At 38.0% G+C, this 14,923-nt stretch overlaps 1 protein-coding gene across 2 annotated transcripts in view; it reads left to right on the forward strand.

Annotated features, from left to right (window-relative positions):
* The window catches only part of ASXL3 (ASXL transcriptional regulator 3), a 112,318-nt gene that overhangs the window by 8,140 nt on the left and 89,255 nt on the right, over positions 1-14,923 (forward strand). The window lies entirely within an intron of this gene.

The raw sequence follows: 14,923 nt of genomic DNA on the forward strand, positions 1-14,923 counted from the left end.
TTTCAATAATATGGTAATTACTATATTAATCAGCTAACATTTGATATTATGTTGATAAAATATGGACAATTACTAATTTTAGGTTAAAGTTAATCTTACACAAGCATATAGTGCCTCTGGAAATCCTGCTGATGCTTTTCTTTTTGACTTCAGGGTTCTCTCTCCCACTTACATTTAAACATTGAAAATCTTCTAATTAAAAAGGTGGGACATGCCCCAAAGATATTCCTAAAAATAACAAGAAAAAAAAAATACTTTTGCTCTGGGGGAAAAAAGACAAGAGGCAAATTGAAATGGCATACAGCATCTTGAAAGATTTGAAAGAGGTAAAAGGAAAAAACTTATCTAATGTGCCGTCTAGTAAATGAATATTTTGTAAATGGTCATGTCAATCTTGTCTAGTATTTTGAAAACAGACAAGTTACCCCTTCTTTCCACTGAAGCTTCTAATGAGAATTTTGTGAACTGAATTGCCTGGTTTTTGCCTCTAATTGTACAGTAAATGTCTGTAGCTTTAAATGTCCTGAAGTAGCAAGAAGCATGTAGATTTTTGGCTTTCCCCCCATTCTGCCTTCTTCTCATTGTCCACTTTTTTCTCCTACCTACCTGTGTTTCCCCGAAAATAAGACCAGGTCTTATTTTCTTTTGGGCCCCAAAATATGCACTAGGGCTTATTTTCAGGGAATACCTTATTTTTTTCCCCCATGTACAGGAGGTCCACTTCTTCTGCTTGCTTGGGGGGGGGCAGGAGCCGTGTTGTGTGCTACTGCTGCCACCATGAGGCAGGGGAGTGGAAGTGCCTCATGCGCCCCGCACCAACTTACTTCAGGGACCCTGTAGTCAGGCCACCCATGCCCTGACACCTGCCTTGCCTTGCAGAGTGGCTCCAGCAGTCCCATGCAGCAAGACCTGCATGGCCACCAGTCCATTTTTTTCTGCTTGTTCGTGGCCACAACAGAGCAGGAGGCTGAGCAATACATTGGAGCTGTTCCATGCGCCATGCACTGGCTTAACTCAGGGCCCCCACAGCCAGGCCATCCACGCCCCGACACATGCCTCACCTTGCAGCCGTGGTACCAACACCAGCACACCACTGAGCCTCCTGCTCCATTGTGGCTGCAAGCAAGCAGAAGAAGTGGGCTAAGGTCACATGGACGCTTGCTGAACATGGCTGTTGGTGCTGCCACTGTGTGACAGGTGTTGGGGCATGGAGGGCCTGGCTGTGAAAGCTCTGAGGTAAGCCGGTGCGAGGTGCGTGAGGTGGCTCCACCTGCTTCATGGCCATAGCACTGCAAGCAACCAGATAGAACAGGCAGCCGACCGGCCTCGCAGGCTCTTAAGTAGGGCTTATTTTGGGGATAGGGCTTATATTATGTGCACACAAAAAAAAAACATGCTAGGACTTCTTTTCAGGATAGGTTTTATTTTCAGAAAAACAGGGTATTACATGATAAAATTAGAATCCTAACTTCATCAATCACATATTTGAGTGAATTAGTTGGGGACAAGCAAGATGAAAGGGATGCAGCTGTCTCTAACTTATTGCCTTTTTACTTTCTGTCTTTCCCAGAGAGCATAGCCATTCATATCAGGTTAGGGAAAGATGATTTAGAACACTAAGATGCAGACACAAAATATGTAGCTTGTGATCATATGGCTCTTTTAGTAGCATTAACTTTGGGTGTCTGATGAAACGTTATCCTTCAATATTGGTTCATAAATGTTCTACAAATCAGTAGATATGAATTTTATTACACCATCAGATTTGTGAAATGTTATGTCAGCTTTCAGTCCTGCCAGAGATTGAAAAAAGGTGGGAGGAAAAAAGGCTTGGGACTGATAGTCAAGGATAACTAATGTATTTCAACTTTTAAATACATATTTAAATATTCTTGACTATCAGTCTAAAGCCTTTTTAGGCAAAGTAATGGAAATACCTAACTTTAGACTCTGAAATCTAAAAAGGCAGTGCTTCTTTTAGAATCAAAACCATCTCATTGCTAAATATCTCTGTGTTTATATTTGTGTATGTTCTGTCTATTACACTTGGAACATTTATGTCCGATATTTTACCATCCTCCATTGGTTACAGGCAACTCTGGATTCCCACACTTTCAATGGCATATTGTATCCTTCAGAAGACTATTTTTTTAACAAGATTATTTGTGTATTTATTTGAGAGAGTGGCATATCCATATTACTATTATTTGACAACATGCAGCTGAAGAGATAACTTTTTCCTTAAATCTGTTAACCTATTCTTTTCTAAACATTTAAATTCTGCCATGTACTTATGTGAGATTTTGTAACTTGCATGGATACTCCTAATTATAACTTGGTTTTTTTAAAAACTCAGATTTCATATTATAGATTACAAGTTAAGAGACCAGGAATACTAATATATTTATAATAAATTGATATCAACCTTTAGTCACAAGAAATACATTTGGTTTGATATAATTCTGCATTCAGTTTTGGTTACCACAATGTAAAAAAGATGTTGAAACTCTAGAAAGAGTGCAGAGAAGAGCAACAAAAATGATTAGAGGACTGGAGGCTAAAACATGAAGAACGGTTGCAGGAACAGGGTATGTCTAATTTAATGAAAAGAAGGACTAGGAGAGACATGATAGCAGTGTTCCAATATCTCAGGAGCTGCCACAAAGAAGAGAGAGTCAAACTATTCTCCAAAGCACCTGAGGGTAGGACAAGAAGCAATGGGTGGAAATTAATCAAGGAGAGAAGCAACTTAGAACTAAGGAGAACTATCCTGACAGTAAGAACAATTAATCAGTGGAACAACTTGCCTCCAGAAGTTGTGAATGCTCCAACACTGGAAGTTTTTAAGAAGATGTTGGATAACCATTTGTCTGAAGTGCCTAAGCAGGGGGTTGGACTAGAAGACCTCCAACTCTGTTATTCTATTCTATTCTATTCTATTCTATTCTATTCTATTCTATTCTGTTCTGTTCTGTTCTGTTCTGTTCTGTTCTATTAATTATATTGATAGGACAACAATTATATTGATAGAACATCTTCAATTGAGTTTAGGGAATGTCAATGTTCATGCTCTGCTTATAAAGGCTTTGTATGGTCAGTAGGTCTTGTGATGTGAAGGTCATGTCAGATGACAGTCATGTCAGCTGAGGATCTTGTAATGGGTCTTGTGATGGGGAGGTCATATCAGGTGAGGGCCATTGGGAGGGTCAGTGCTGGTTGAGGGGGTTACGTGTGCTGTTTGAGGGTCAGTGCCTTTGCTGATTGGCTGTGCGGTTGATTTGAATTCTGAGGAGTTCGTAGGTTGGTTGAAGGTTGATGTGTCTGTTGATGGAATTGCTTGTGGAATGCCAGACTTCAGTAAACTTACTTGTGTGGCTGGTGATAGTGTGGCTGATGATTCTTGTATTGCTCCAATCGAATTGGTGTTGTTCGGTGTCAGTGTGGGTAGAGATTAGGGATTTGGGATTGTGGCGTTTGACTGCCAGCTGGTGTTCATGGATTCTGTTTTTTAATTTACGTGATGCTTGTCCCATGTAGAATTGGTTGCAAATATTACAGTTGACTTCGTAAATTACATTTTTTCTTTCATCCTTCTGTATCTTGTCTTTGGTTCTGAATAATTCCTGTCAGAGTGTGGCTGTGGGCTTGTGGGCTACTGCTATTCCTAGAAGTTGAAGAATTCTGGCTATCATTTCCGACATCCATTTTATGTATGGTAGGGTTACTTTTTGCGTGGTGGTTGGCTATGTAATGTGTTGTGGTTTGGGTGCTGTGTCAGTTGCCAAGCATTCCAACTAAAAACCCAAGCCCCAAATAAAATACAACAAATTCAGTCAGAGCCACCCTTTTCAGCCAATGATGTTCATTCCTAACTAATTACACTCCTCAGAGTCACTTGCTTGTGAGATGACCATCTATATAAATTAGATAGATAGATAGATCGATAAACAAATAAATATGATGAAATGAATTCTGTCACAACACAGCACAAGTTTAGCTCCTTTTGTCCTAGTGTTGTGAAATCCAATGCAAGTACATAAGGGACAGAGTTTGTGTTGCAACATCAAGATGAATGCTTTTGTTACTTGTTCCTTTTTGCCTGCTACATCTCTGCAGGAACTTTTGTTTTTAGTATTGGGGTCTGTACTTGCCCCTTTGTTTTAGCAGGGGCTTCAGTTCTTTTCAGCGAAAGTAAGATAGTGAGCTCTCCCAGTTTGCAGGTATTTATTTTGGGGAATAATTTCTTATCCAGTAAATGCAGTTTAGGCTATTTTTAGCTTATTGGACAGAGGGACTTAGAATGTGATGTATTTCTTCCAGCACTGGAATAATGCTGAGTGCACTTGCATTGCTCAGTAAGTTCTTTTATGTCACCTTAAGCCTATTATTACTTCAGTGATTCCTGTAACTTGAGTATAAGTGGATTCTTTTCCAATATGTGCAGCTTCTTCCATACATATGTATGCTAGGTCATATGTTGTATTGATACAGAATAATTGAAGATAGGATAATGTTTCAGACTTCATTCAGTTTTGATGGCCTTTATTCTGATGATAAATAAAACAGTCTATGAAATGTGAAGTAAGGAGCTTAGCTGCATAGATGATACAAGGCCAATATTCTTTTACTAGGAAATTATCATTAAGAATTTTTATGTGTAGCTGTAGAAAGTGCATCAAAACATAGTATTTCTTTATTTATTTGGTGGACTATAGAAATTGATTTAAATTACATTTATGTCTCATACCAAGCGATGGAATAACTTGCAGATGCCTTTTCTATCTTACTTTAGGAAGATAAATGTCATAATGTGATGGATGATTTTTGTCAGAAAGCTAACCATTATGCATTTAACAAAAATACCACTGACAGCTAGGAAACGGATCTTTGTGCCTAAAGGTTTCTCTCCATAGTTGCCTCTAATTCAGAATCTTGATTTGTCATATTTAGCTTCTGAACACTAAGTAAAAAAATTGGTCTGTGTCAAACAAATAAAAATAATTGCTCTGTGAGACAATGTTAAAATTCTGTGACTTAATGACTAATGGTTTCATACTGTTATGACTGAAGAGTCAAGAAAATAGCAAAAAAAAAAAGGTACTACAATGCATTATAATGAAACCATGAAACAAAAAGAGGGGAGGAAGACTGAGGAATCAGCAGGTGAAGGAATGGCTAGTGGGAAAGTGAGCAGGTAGAGCTGCAGGAATGGTAGGGGATGTTGGGATAAAGAGTGAGTGAGTGAGAAAGTAAAGACAATCAAGGCCCACTAAGCACTTCGTTGGTTCAGTGGGTGAAGGAGAAAGAGAACTAAGTGGATGAGATTGGAGATTTTAGCTATAGCTAAACAGTTAATGATAAAAGATTCTCAAACCTTATAAGATTCTCATAACCTTATACACTGTAGTTCCAAACATGATGATAAATTTGATAGTACTTCTGGCCCTGCCTATGTAAGCCTAGTCAATTCTGGTTTTGTTCGAAATTGTAATCTCCTCTCTAATTTGTTCAGAAATTATAGCCCAAGTTCAAAACCATTGGCTGACAGTGAAAACTAGTCACTTAAAGACTTAATTTAATTAGATTAATTTAGAACGTGGGAAAAAGTTGGGGGCTACCTGTAGTCAATTTTACAATCTCTGCCAACATTAACTTCACTATCCATTCTTCCAATTTGTGAGTCCTTCTATCCTCCAGCTACATGTCAGTGTTATTACCGTGTTTCCCTGAAAATAAGGCCCTGTCTTATATTTTTTTGAACCCTGAAATAAGTGCTTGGCTTTATTGTCATGTACTCAAAAGCCCGATTGGGCTTATTATCAGGGGATGTCTTATTTTGGGGAAAACAGGGTATATAATTTCATTATATGTCTTATGACTATTATGCCATTACTGTGTTCCGGTAGTCTGTACGTTACTGGAAGTACAATACATTTGAGGACACTTTGCTTATGTGAAGTAATACTTTCAGGTTTACTGGATGTTGCTTGTTTACTGCATCCAGCTTGAGATGGATGAAATATTGGGCAATCGTTTAACATACAGAGGGTTGATCAGAAACCAATAAAGATTATAGAGATGAGTTGGGAAGTGTTAGCCAGTGTCAGAAAGCAAAAAATAAAAGGAAAGTTCATAAGTGCTTAACGGTTTAGGAATTTCATAACAATACAAGTAGTCCTTGTTTACTGTCTTAGACAGCAACCCTTTGCAGTTATGACAGTGATAGAAAAGTAACTTTGTAATTGATATATACATTTATGACTTTTGCAGTCTCTCTCTCTCTCTCTCTCTCCCTCCCTCCCTCCCTCCCCCCCTCTCTCTCGGCTTTCTTGTGAGCCAGCAGTCCAGAAACCTACCTTCCTATTTGCCCTCCCCTGGTTGTTTGGGGTCACATCCTTCTAATGTTGTAAAGGAAAGAAAAGCTGAAATAAAATTTAAGCACAGTTGTAGTTTCTTGCTTTTTCACTTAGTGATTACTTTGCATAACAACTAAGTTTCTGGTCACAATTGCAATCATTAAATGATGACTACCTTTGGTAAATTCCAGGTTACCTTTCCCATGTTGGAACAACTATCTAGAAGTCCTATTTTTAACATAAGAATTTGAAGTCACTTCCATTTTTAGGAAAACTTCTTTTAGATAATGAACCAGCATCCTTTCAACAACTATAATGAGGGAACTCATACAGTGGCAATCAAATATTCCTTGTTTTTACTTATGGTACCCAAACATACTAACATGATGAGGACAAAAGCAAACCAGCTTTTAGTTGTTTGCAGGAAGAGAGAAACTCTGTTTTCCACTCTTCCATTTCCATTCTCCTCAGTCCTAGTATATATGAGATAACTCGGTCATTATTTCATAGATAGTTCCTTATCTAACATTGAGTTTCCTTGTGGGAAGTTGGCAGGGAGCATCACAAATCTTCCTTCCCCTGCCCTCCCTTTCACTTCACTTCACTTCTTTCAATGTTTCTCCCTTTTACTTACTTCCTTTTTCTTCCCTCCCTCCCTTCTCTTTCTTTCCTGCTTCCTTCCCTATCTTTCTCCCCCTTTCTTCCTTTCCCCATCCCCACACTCTTTCTTTCTTCTTCCGTCCCTTGCTTTCTCCCTCCCTTTCTTCTCTTCTCCAACCTCTCTTTCCTCCTCCATTTTTCCTCTCTTCCTTTCTTCCGGTCCTGTTTCTCTCTTCCCTGCACTTTCCCAATCTTCTTTCTCTTCTTGTCAATGTGACTACCTTCTTCCCTTTGTTCCTTGAATTCCTTACTATTTACTTTGCTTGTGGGAAGCTTGCAAAGAAAAAGTCAGTGGGAAAGCGAGCAGGAAGTTGCAAGTCCAAGGCCAGCAGACAGGTAAGTGGTTACTACCAGATGGGGAAGGGAGAAAAGAACTGTAGGCCAGGAATGGTATGTGAGGGTGAACAACAAGTATTACTTTGGTTGGGAAGGGTATGTGGGTGCATGCCAGAGATGCTGCATGAATTAGGGAGTGTGCACAGGAAGGCAGTGCGGATAGAAAGGGTATCTGTGTTGCATGAGAGATGCTGTGTGGATCAGGGAGGGTTTGCAAGGACCACACAAGTCAAAAAGGGTGTATGAAATTATAAGAGTATGAAGAGATGCCATGTGGATCAGATAGGGTGTGCAGGGGGCAGCGTGGGTCAAGAAAAATGCATGAGGGGCTGCAAGGTTGTATGAATGGTGCCACACTGAATGGAGATGGAATATGGAGATGTTGTGGGTTGGGAAAAGTACCTGCAGGTGCTTGTGAGTGTGGAAGATGTGCCATGCAAGTTAGGGACAGTAAGTGGGGAGTGGGGGGGGGTCTCAAAAAGGTATGTTGGGAATGGCCAAGAGTGCTGTATGGGCCAGAGAAGGCATGTGAGATAAGCATAAATTAGGGATGATATGTGAGGATGTGTAAGAGGTGCTGGATGGGTTGGGGAAGGCATATAGGGAAGTAATATGGCCAAAGGGGGGTGCATAAGGGTTCCTTCCTCCCTCCTCTCCCCCTTCTCCTTCTTTCCCTTTCCAGCAAGCAGGTAAGTGCTGCTGCTAGATTAGGAAAGGAGTGAGGAATTGTGAGACTGACTGGGAAATTATCATAAAATGTTGCAATTGAAAATCACATGATTGTAGCAGTTGCCCAGTAGCACAGAAGTAGCCAGTAGCACCAAAGTAGCTGTAACTTCTCCAATTTTCATTCCCTCAGGGGTTCTGGATTTTGGATACACTTTGTAAGTTAACAAAAAATGTTTTCTTATGATGCACCATTTCACCCAGTTAAAGGTCATCACAACAAAAGTTTTAGTAGTATATCAATAAATTATATACATGGCAATAAATAATGATTTGGATATCAGTATTTCTGAGATGTCCAAATTCCATTTTTGTATTTCACTAGCCAATCTTGTAATATTTTGTAAATTAAATGAGTATCTTTTATTCAGAACAGTCACTCCATCACAGTTGATGGAGGGAGTAGTCTCCAAGTTTCAAGGAATGGTTGTACACTGCAAAACAGGTGTTTGGAACATTGTCTTAACCTGGGTAAAAGGGCCTAAATTGTTTAATTAAAGATATCCTCAAGACAGAGCTATGGAGCACACCATACTAAAACAACAGATAGTTTATACTGACAAGTATAGAATTCCAAAATTGACTTGGCACTACTTTTGAAAAGCTGAGGCCACAAGGAAATTATCAAGGGGGCACCAATTCCCAAATGTTTAAAAATAATAGGTGAACTGAGCCATTATAACAACCTCTAATTGCAAGGTAAGCTTTATTAAAATAAGTAATTATTGCTGATCATATTGAGTATTTGAGAATAAATACCAAAAAAGTCATTGATTTATGTGCTTCATTGATTATAAAAATGCCTTTGATTGTGTTTTACAATGTCAGACTGTGGAATGTGCTTAGAAATTCATTTTACTCACTCTAAACCTATCAACAGGACATGAAGTTTCATTTATTTCTTCATAAAATTTGTAGGCTGCTCATCTTATCTTAAGGAAACTCTGGGCAGCTTACAAATATAAAAAATCATAATCATAATGATTAAGAATAGTACATGGCAAAACAAACTGCTTCCACATTGGCAAAGGAGTAAGATAAGTCAAATACTGTCCTCTTATCTATTAAACCTATATTTGTAATATAAGGAACTGAACTGGAAAAAAGGTAATTTTCAAACTGGAAAAAGGAACATGAATAAGCTGCGCTCTACTGAAGATACTAATCTGATTGCTGAAAATGCAAGTAATCTGTAAGCTCTAAATAACAAAGGTCAAGGACCTGAAAAAATGGAATTAAGATTATCTGCACTATAGACTATTACTTGACAGATTAGCTGTGAAGGCCTTTGGAAAAAAAATATTCATATGCCTTGATGTATCCAAACCTACACAGGTCAGAATCATGCAAGCAATTGCTTCCCTTGTGATACTATATGGAAGCGATAATTGCACTTTGAAGAAACAAGACAGTAAAAGTGTTTATATTTTTGCATTTAGTGGTTAGAGAAGATTCCTGAAAATAGCCCAGATAGCCAAGAAAATAAACAAATGGCTTATTGAGCAAATCAACCTAGAGTTCTCACTTGAAACCCAAATGACTAGACTCAAATAATCATACTTCAGAAAGATACAGATTTAGCTCTTCTGAGAAGTCTATAATGCTGGAAAAAGGTGGAATGAAAGAGAAAAAGGTGATGACTAGCTGTAAGGTGAGTGGAATCAATGATAGTGGCAATACATGCCCCAATTAAAGGCATGAAAGACCAGGTTGAGAACAAATTATCCTAGAGAAAATCTATGTGATTGCTAAGAATTGGTGCCAACAGGATAGCATATAATTATACTCTCACACACACATATAATACAGCTGAATAGTGTAATGGTTAGAGCACTGTTTTTTGATGTGGGAGACCGGGGTTCACATCTCAGCTGGTTCCCTCCCTCCAGGTGTTCATTTACAAAATTTCAGGTTTGTGCAGTATGTTTGTCCAATTTCTAGAGAACCTGTCTACCAAGAGGTCTAAAGAATCAAGGAGAGAAACAGATGGATGTTCAGGTGATGGTTCAGATGTCCAAGAGTCTAAATATGGGTTGTCAGCCAGCCTGGGTTCAAAGGTGCAGAATTTCTACAGGCAACAGGTTCTAGAGACAAATGCAGAGTTCTAGTAAACAAAGCAATTGTTTCCATCAAAGGATTGCTAGCAATGATAGTTCTTAAAAATGCCCACTGTGGGCGTAAGCAACCAAGCATGGGAATGCCCTTGATAGGCAAGAAATCACATTAAATGACATTGTGTTGCTTGAATCTGGCCCATCATTACCTGACTTGCATGTTGCCTAGCTCTGTCAGTTCTGATGCTTGATTGCTAGTCTCCTCCTGAGACTGGTTTTCATTCAGGGCCTCCAAAGTGGCATTCTCGTGCTCTTCCTGGCACACATGCAGCATGTCCCAAGCTGCGTTTTTCAGTTTGGAGCAGTGGTGAAATGTAAAATTTGTTACTACCAGTTCTGTGGGGATAGCTTGGGGGGGGGGGGTTAATGGGCATGGCCAGCTTTTTTTTTTTTTACTTTTTTTACTTTTAAAAGCATTTTTTTCTAAACCTCTTCAGCCGAAGAGGTTGCAGAAAAAAATGCTTTTAAAAGCCTCTGACGATGAGACAACTCAGCTGGGATCATCAGAGGCTTTTAAAAGCATTTTTTTTCTACAACATCTTCAGCTGAAGAGATTGTAGAAAAAATGCTTTGAAAAACCTCTGACGATCCCAGCTGAGCTGTGAGATTATCAGAGGCTTTTTTTTTTTACTTTTAAAAGCAATTTTTTGGCCAAAGAGGTTATAGAAAAAGTGCTTTTAAAAGTAAAAAAAAACAGCCTCTGATGATCGCGAGGCTCAGCTGGGCATGGGGGGGGCGTGCAGGAATTTTTGCTACCGGTTCTCTGAACCACCTGCCTCCATCGCTACCGGATCGAGCGATCCGGTCTGAACCGGGAACATTTCACCCCTGGTTTGGAGTCTTCTGAATCCAAACTGGTCATGAGAAATTCCATCTAAAATACTCACACAAGTCCTGTCCCCATGAACTACTTTTGGATTTACCAGACAATAGCCACCAGGAACAATATTCCTTGTTTTCTACCAAAGGGAAAGGAAGTCACATTTCAGCTTCATCTCAGTCTCCCATTTCAGGCTTATCAACCTTTATGATTTGCCTGACCTATTTTTATATGCAAATATGATGGAATGGAATATGATTCTGATGGCTTAGACCAGGGGTCCCCAATCCCTGATCCAAGGACCGATACCGGTCCACAATTTGCCAGAAACTGGGCTGCGCAAACAAGCGAAGCCCCATCCACGAGATGCAGGCAGCACATGAAACCACTCCCCCTCTGGCCCATGGAAAAACCTCTCCATGGAACTTTTGGTCCCTGGTGCCCAAAAGGTTTGGGGCCACTGGCTTAGACGATGGAATGATGGAATATTGGTTTGACTCAGAAATAAGGGAGGAGAATGCCAAACTGATAGAGAAGAGGTATTTGCATGCTAAGAAAACATGTGAGAAAGAAATTCAAAACAATTCTGCATTGATTGTGTTGTGTATAACTTGAAGTAAAGAAGACTTTGTCCAGGTTTCAATATTCTGTTACAATACAATATAATACAATAAGGTAAGACTCCTACAACTCTTTTTGTTCCTGAACTTGCAGATCATAAAGGGCTAACATTGTAGAAAACATCGAATACAGGTAGTCCTCAACTTATGGCCACAATTGAGCCCAAAATTTATGTTGCTAAGTGAGAAATTTGTTAAGTGAGTTATGCCCCATTTTATGACTTCTTGCTGCATTTGTTAAGTGAATCACTGCAGTTGTTAAATTAGTAACATGGTTGTTAAGTGAATTATTTATTTATTTATTTATTTATTTATTTATTTATTTATTCATTTATTCATTTATTTATTTATTTATTATATTTCTATACCGCCTTTCTCCCGTAGGACTCAAGGCGGTGTACAGTCAAGAAAAATATAGGCACACAAACATAATAAAATTGCTAATTAAAATTATTACTTAGTTTGGTCAATTAAATAAAACTCAGAATTAGATAACATTTAAAAAATCATTCACATGTTCATATGTTTAGCCCTGCCTGTTGGAACATCAGGGTCTTGAGGGCATGGCGAAAAGCATTTGGTTTCCTCATTGACTTAGTTTGTCAGAAGGTTGCAAAAGGTAATCACATGACCCAGGGACATTGCAACGGTCATAAATGTGAGTCAGTTGTCAAGCATTTGGATGTAAGTCATGTGATCATGGGGAGGCTGCGATTGTCATAAGTGTGAAAATGGTCATAAGTCACTTTTTTCAGTACCCTTGTAACTTTGAACGGACACTTAGCGAATTGTTGTAAATTGAGAACTACCTGTAGTTTCCTTTAGTATCTATGAACACTTTGTCAATGTTTCCATCTCAGGTACATCTTCTTCAGACAAAGCATCACTGCTAAGGATTACATTTCTTAAATTACAGATATTTTCATTTTTACCAAAATAAGCTGAGAGAAATCTATATGTTTATCTACCTTAAGAGTAGTAAGACAAATTCATGTTTTGAGATGAGCTCAAAGATAAGATGACTTACCCCTGAATCCTCACTATCCTGCAGTCCTCTCTTCATGCAAAAAGGAGTCGGAGAAAGAATGAAAGATCTTTTGCTCCTTCTCTGTGGAAGAAAAAAACATGTTTTCCCTGCTCAAGGAGGTGGGAACAATAATTATTCAGATTTTCAAGTGAAGCATTTTACAGTAAATTGCAGGGTTTTTTTAAAAAAAGAAAAAGACACTACAGACTGACTATCAGATCCTTAGAATCCAAAACATGTAATTTAAAATTATATGAATATCACTTTGCTCATGTTACTTTGTATTAGTAACACTGGATATATTAGCAGTCCAATAATTACATTACTAAATCATTAATGATTTATGATCCATTATGAGAATGTACTTTGCAAGCCTCAGTTAAATTTGCTCTTCTCATACAGAGCGTGTATGTAGTTTGAATGCATTAATATTAAATATAGGTTCATGGACAAAGTTTGTTTATTTATATAATATAGCTGTCCAATCAATATGCATCTCAGGATACATACACAAAGAATAAAATCAGCAAATACAAACATTAAAACATAAGTCAATATAATAAAACATCATGTCACACTTAGTTCAACAATCAAAAGCAATCACTCAAGAGAGGCTTACAAGTTGTCTTGACAATGGTGGGATGTTGAAGGAGGAAAGAAAGGTCTTCGGAACTCATGCACAGAAAGTCCATCTATGGCAATCCATAGATGGAAAAATAACTATATTTTGCTGCTTTTGTCATGAAGCAGACCTCAATGTAGCCTCTTGTATTTGGTAAGGTTCTTTCTTTGACTTCTTCCAAGGATACTCTAGATACGTGCTGTTTCATCTCCCAAAAGTTCCTTTGAGAATCTTCCAGAAACTATGTGTAGAGGCATCAGAAACAATCTGATCCAAGTCTGCCTCTGCTCACTCATCGCAAGAAGTGACTAAAACCCCAGTTGAACTCTGTATCTTATCTTCAGAAGCTTCAGAAGTGCCCTCTGAACTCTTGGAGTCTTTCGGGTTCCTGGAGCAAAGGAATCAAATGGATCCTACCTTCCTGTCAAAGGGAGTGTTTAAAAAGCAATTAGAATGATCAATCTATGAGAAGTGCTGTAACATCCCTCAACTTCAGATCACATCTCTGTCCAAAGACAAACATATATACAACATATAACCCCCACTGTGAGTTAGACCCTCAGTGATTTGGGTGAGGCCCATGAATTCTCAAGCTACTTCAAACTTTGCACCCAGCATCTCTTAAGTACCATAAATTTGGGGAAATCTTTTGTTAAATTAGTTAATCAAGAAGCATAATCAGGGACTCAGGTAGGTAGTAGTGAGCATGATCCATGTCAGAAATCCTATGTATTCCCTATATCCGGTGGTAGCTAATAAATCTTTAACAACTGGTTCTGCTGGCTCAATTGTTGTTGCCTCACCATTAGGCGACTGATGCCCTGCTCTCAGCTCTCATAATAATCTTACTTAAGTCGGCTTTGCTTTCAATCAATCTGCAAAATTCTAGAAAATTTAACAATTGGTTCTTGTGATCTGGTAGGAGCAGGCTCCAGCTCACCACTGCCTGCTACTTTATTTCACATTCTGTCACTAAAATACGTTAAAACGACTTCAGGATCTAAAATAAAAAGCACAAGTTGGTGGTGTGAAGGGACTGATGGCATGGACCAGGAAGGGTGCACAGGGCTTCCTTCCTTCCTTCCTCCCTCCCTCCCTCCCTCAAATGTTGAATGAGAAATAATGAAGACCAACATATAAATAAATGTATGTTGTATGTCCTGAATGCATAGTTCAGGACTGAACTATTTTTACTCATATATAGAAATAAACAAAATATAAATATTTTATATTTATATAAAATATATAAATATAGATATTTTTTGAATTTATAATATATATTTTGTTATAAATATAATTAATATAAATCATATATTGTACTTGTACATAAAATTCATATTTTATTCTCTACTGTGTGAAGAATCTTTCTATGTAATCCACTAAGATGTTTCCCCTGATATACAGTATAAAGGAACAATAGAATAAATAATGAAAAAGAAAATGATACAGTGATATGAGAATAAATTGTTAAATAATATTTAATATTTGAATTAATATTAATTTAATTTAATTATTTAGATTTAATTAGATAATAATAATTGATATAAATAGATTTAACATTCTAACTCTGCTATAAGCTACGTTATAACATGTTATAGTTAACAGAAAATGTAGAGCTTTTCATTTTTTTTTAAAAAAAACT

This window comes from Pantherophis guttatus, chromosome 3 (assembly GCF_059756535.1).
Source record: "Pantherophis guttatus breed Tessera chromosome 3, ASM5975653v1, whole genome shotgun sequence".
NCBI lineage: Eukaryota > Metazoa > Chordata > Lepidosauria > Squamata > Colubridae > Pantherophis > Pantherophis guttatus.